This window comes from Oncorhynchus kisutch, unplaced genomic scaffold, assembly GCF_002021735.2.
Source record: "Oncorhynchus kisutch isolate 150728-3 unplaced genomic scaffold, Okis_V2 scaffold1105, whole genome shotgun sequence".
In the NCBI taxonomy this organism is placed as follows: Eukaryota; Metazoa; Chordata; class Actinopteri; order Salmoniformes; family Salmonidae; genus Oncorhynchus; species Oncorhynchus kisutch.
Genome location: NW_022263050.1, coordinates 83,797 through 88,891, shown reverse-complemented (window position 1 = coordinate 88,891; position 5,095 = coordinate 83,797). Strand labels below are relative to the sequence as shown.

The 5,095-nt window shown below is 44.3% G+C and overlaps 2 non-coding genes across 2 annotated transcripts; both read left to right on the top strand.

Moving 5' to 3' along the window:
* Positions 1–2,939: 2,939 nt before the first annotated feature.
* Positions 2,940–3,013, top strand: trnai-aau (transfer RNA isoleucine (anticodon AAU)). The gene has a single exon. It is a non-coding gene; the product is annotated as a tRNA-Ile (tRNA).
* Positions 3,014–3,620: 607 nt separating this feature from the next.
* Positions 3,621–3,694, top strand: trnai-aau (transfer RNA isoleucine (anticodon AAU)). Its single transcript has one exon. It is a non-coding gene; the product is annotated as a tRNA-Ile (tRNA).
* The last annotated feature ends 1,401 nt before the right edge of the window (positions 3,695–5,095 follow it).

Genomic DNA, 5,095 nt, shown 5'->3' with positions numbered 1-5,095 from the left:
GATGAAGTGGAGGTCGTTTGACCGCTGACCCATTACGGATGCAGGCAATGAGGCAGTGATCGCTGAGATCTTGGTTGAAGACAGCAGAGGTGTATTTAGAGGGGAAGTTGGTTAGGATGATATCTATGAGGGTGCCCGTGTTTAAGGTTTTGGGGAGGTACCTGGTAGGTTCATTGATTATTTGTGTGAGATTGAGGGCATCAAGTTTAGATTGTAGGATGGCTGGGGTGTTAAGCATGTTCCAGTTTAGGTCGCCTAGCAGCACGAACTCTGAAGATAGATGGGGGGCAATCAGTTCACATATGGTGTCCAGAGCACAGCTGGGGCAGAGGGTGGTCTATAGCAGGCGGCAACGGTGAGAGACTTGTTTTTAGAGAGGTGGATTTTTAAAAGTAGAAGTTCAAATTGTTTGGGTACAGACCTGGATAGTAGGACAGAACTCTGCAGGCTATCTTTGCAGTAGATTGCAACACCGCCCCCTTTGGCAGTTCTATCTTGTCTGAAAATGTTGTAGTTTGGAATTAAAATGTCTGAGTTTTGGTGGTCTTCCTAAGCCAGGATTCAGACACAGCTAGAACATCCGGGTTGGCAGAGTGTGCTAAAGCAGTGAATAGAACAAACTTAGGGAGGAGGCTTCTAATGTTAACATGCATGAAACCAAGGCTATTACGGTTACAGAAGTCGTCAAAGAGAGCGCCTGGGGAATAGGAGTGGAGCTAGGCACTGCAGGGCCTGGATTCACCTCTACATCGCCAGAGGAACATAGGAGGAGTAGAATAAGGGTACGGCTAAAAGCTATGAGAATTGGTCGTCTAGAACGTCTGGAACATAGAGTAAAAGGAGGTTTCTGGGGGCGATAAAATAGCATCAAGGTATAATGTACAGACAAATGTATGGTAGGATGTGAATACAGTGGAGGTAAACCTAGGTATTGAGTGATGAAGAGAGAGATATTGTCTCTAGAAACATCGTTGAAACCAGGAGATGTCATTGCATGTGTGGGTGGTGGAACTAATAGGTTGGATAAGGTATAGTGAGCAGGACTAGAGGCTCTACAGTGAAATAAGCCAATAAACACTAACCAGAACAGAAATGGACAAGACATATTGACATTAAGGAGAGGCATGCTTAGTCGAGTGATCAAAAGGGTCCGGTGAGTGGAGAGGTTGGTTGGTGATTTAGACAGCTAGCCAGGGCATCGGTAGCAAGCTAGCATAGGATGGAGGTCTGTTGTTAGCCACCTCCTGCGCTCCGTCAGTAGATTAATCCAAATCACACAACAACAAAAATAAAAACAATAGATATAGTTATAGAGGCCCAAGAAGAAAACATAATAATAATAATAAAATAAAAAAAAAAATTGTCAGATTGTCTATTCAGATAGCAGCCGGTAAGACAGCTAACGGTTAGCAGGCCGCAGATGGGCGTTCAGGTAACGTCGCGACGGAGGAGCCAGCCGAATAACTCCTTCGGGTAGATAACGTCGGCAGTCCAGTTGTGAAGGCCCGGTGGGGCTCCGCGAAGGCAGCAAAACGGGTCCGGATAGGCGACTGCAGCCCAGGTGCGATTGATGGAACTCAGGAGTGATTGACGGAGCTTGCTAGCTCCGGAACAATTGATGTTTGCTCCGGAATCGACGAAGGGCGATAGTCACACGGATAGCAGCTAGCTAGCTGTGAGATCCGGGCATGAATGTCCAGAGAGCAGTCGAAATCCAGGGACATGGAGAGAAAAATTGGTCCGGTATGCTCCGCTCCGAGCCGCGCTGCGCCGTACAGAACTGGCGATAGACTTTCGAGCCAAAGGATAGCCGATGACCACAAACCGTGGTTAGCTGAACACCAACGACTTGCCAGTAAAGGAGCCAACTAGCTTCTGAACTAGCTTCTGGATTAGCTACTGGCTAGTTTCAGGCCAGCCTCCTGGAGTTTCTGGCTAGCTTCTTGGAGGATTACAGATCTGAGGTAAATAATACTTTTTTATAAATATACATTGGTGAGGCGGGTTGCAGGAGAGTGTTTTGAAGATGAGTTGATGGAAAATAAAAATAAAATGTATGTGAAAAAGTTGTAAATATATATATATACAGGACACGACAAGACGAGGACAAAAGACGTCTGAACTGCTATGCCACCTTGGAGAAGAATGACAAGCAACTTTCCTGTAACACATCAGTGTTACAGGAAAGTTGCTTGTCATTGTTACATGACAGTAGGTTGTCGTAGGACAAGGCTGCATGAAGTGTGAACTGGAGCTTTCTTGGATCCACAAAAAAATGTGTTTTTGGGGAATGCGGGCATGGATCCCACTACCTGTAGCATGCTAAGCAAACACAATACCAATTGATCAAATTCCCCAGCTCTCTTGAATTGCCACAAGGAGCAACCAAGAGAGTCCAGTCTTGTCAGGCTATGCTGTTGGTGGACTTGTTAGTTTGCGCTCCAGCACTTGCAGAGGCTCGGTGCATCTCAACAATTGTGCTCTGTAGCCAGCGGCCGGTTAGCTCAGTTGGTTAGAGTGAGTGATACGCTGCTCTCTGAAAGTAAGCAATGTCTTCTTTTTCATCTGACATTGTGACATCAGTATTACATGAGAATTGCTTGTCATTGTTACATGACAGTTTCTTGTCATTGTTTACATGACAGTTTCTTGTCATTGTTTACATGACAGTAGGTTGTCGTAAGACAAGGCTGCATGAAGTGTGAACTGGAGTTTTCTTGGATCCATAAAACAATGTGATTTTGGAGCATGCAGGCATCGATCCCACTACCTCACGAATGCAAAGTATTTGAGCTAATTCCCCAGCTGTTTGGAAAATCCGCAAGAAGCAACCAAGAGTGTCCAGTCTTGTCAGGCTATGCTGTTGGTTGACTTGTTAGTTTACGCTCCAGCACTTGCAGAGGCTCGGTGCATCTCAACAATTGCGTCTAATAGCTATTGGCCGGTTAGCTCAGTTGGTTAGAGCGTGGTGCTAATAACTCCAAGGTCATGGGTTCGATCCCGGTACTGGCTATGATGTACTTTTTGACAGTCAAAATTGTGAGTCACATGCATGTGAATTGTCAAGGTTGCCACAGAATTGAAATGAGTGAATTGCCGAAATAGCTCAGTTGGGAGAGAGTTAGACAGAAGATCTAAATGTCCCTAGTTCGATCCCGGGTTTCGGCATTTGTATTTGTTCTTTCTTTATGCTCTGGCTTCAAGGAAACTATCCACAGCTTTGTTTGTGGGCCTCAATTGTGTGTGCTACGCTCCTCCTCTGAAAGTAAGTAATGTCTTGCTTTTTCATCTGACATTTTGACATCAGTGTTATAGGAAAGTTGCTTGTCGTTGTTACATGACAGTAGGTTATCGTAGGACAAGGCTGCATGAAGTGTGAACTGGAGCTTTCTTGGATCCACCAAAAAAATGTGTTTTTGGGGAATGCGGGAATCGATCCCAATAGCATGCTAAGCAAACACAATACCAATTGATCAAATTCCCCAGCTGTTTGGAATTGCCACAAGGAGCAACCAAGAGTGTCCAGTCTTGTCAGTCTATGCTGTTGGTGGAATTGTTAGTTTGCGCTCCAGCACTTGCAGAGGCTCGGTGAATCTCAACAATTGCACCCAAAAGCTAGTGGCCGGTTAGCTCAGTTGGTTAGAGTGTGGTGTTAATAACACCAAGGTCATGGGTTCGATCCCTGTACTGGCTATGATGTACATTTTGAGTGTCAAAATTGTGAGTCACATGCATGTGAATTTTCAAGGGTGCCAAATAAGTACGTCTAGTAAATTGCCGAAATAGCTCAGTTGGGAGTGTGTCAGACAAAATGTCCCTGCTTCAATCCTGGGTTTCGGTATTTTGTATTTTTTGGCCAGTTGGCTCAGTTTGTTAGAGTGTGGTGCTAATAACTCCAAGGTCATGGGTTCGATCCCCGTACTAGCTATGAAGTACATATGAGTGCTATGAGTCTCAATGACAATGTGAGTTACATGCATGAGAATTGTCAAGGGTGACGACCATACCGGCCTGAGTATAAAGAAATAAGTACGAAATAACCTTGTCGCATGCAAAGGGAAAAGAAAGAGTAATAGACAGGCTAAAAATAAAGAGCTGTCAAGTCATGGCGAAAGAACTCGGGAACGATGAACTTGTGGTGTCCTTTTTGAACTTGCCGGCATATATTACGGATGATGAAATACAGTGCCTTGCGAAAGTATTCGGCCCCCTTGAACTTTGCGACCTTTTGCCACATTTCAGGCTTCAAACATAAAGATATAAAACTGTATTTTTTGGTGAAGAATCAACAACAAGTGGGACACAATCATGAAGTGGAACGACATTTATTGGATATTTCAAACTTTAACAAATCAAAAACTGAAAAATTGGGCGTGCAAAATTATTCAGCCCCCTTAAGTTAATACTTTGTAGCGCCACCTTTTGCTGCGATTACAGCTGTAATTCGCTTGGGGTATGTCTCTATCAGTTTTGCACATCGAGAGACTGAAATTTTTTCCCATTCCTCCTTGCAAAACAGCTCGAGCTCAGTGAGGTTGGATGGAGAGCATTTGTGAACAGCAGTTTTCAGTTCTTTCCACAGATTCTCGATTGGATTCAGGTCTGGACTTTGACTTGGCCATTCTAACACCTGGATATGTTTATTTTTGAACCATTCCATTGTAGATTTTGCTTTATGTTTTGGATCATTGTCTTGTTGGAAGACAAATCTCCGTCCCAGTCTCAGGTCTTTTGCAGACTCCATCAGGTTTTCTTCCAGAATGGTCCTGTATTTGGCTCCATCCATCTTCCCATCAATTTTAACCATCTTCCCTGTCCCTGCTGAAGAAAAGCAGGCCCAAACCATGATGCTGCCACCACCATGTTTGACAGCGGGGATGGTGTGTTCAGGGTGATGAGCTGTGTTGCTTTTACGCCAAACATAACGTTTTGCATGGTTGCCAATAAGTTAAATTTTGGTTTCATCTGACCAGAGCACCTTCTTCCACATGTTTGGTGTGTCTCCCAGGTGGCTTGTGGCAAATTTTAAACAACACTTTTTATGGATATCTTTAAGAAATGGCTTTCTTCTTGCCACTCTTCCATAAAGGCCAGA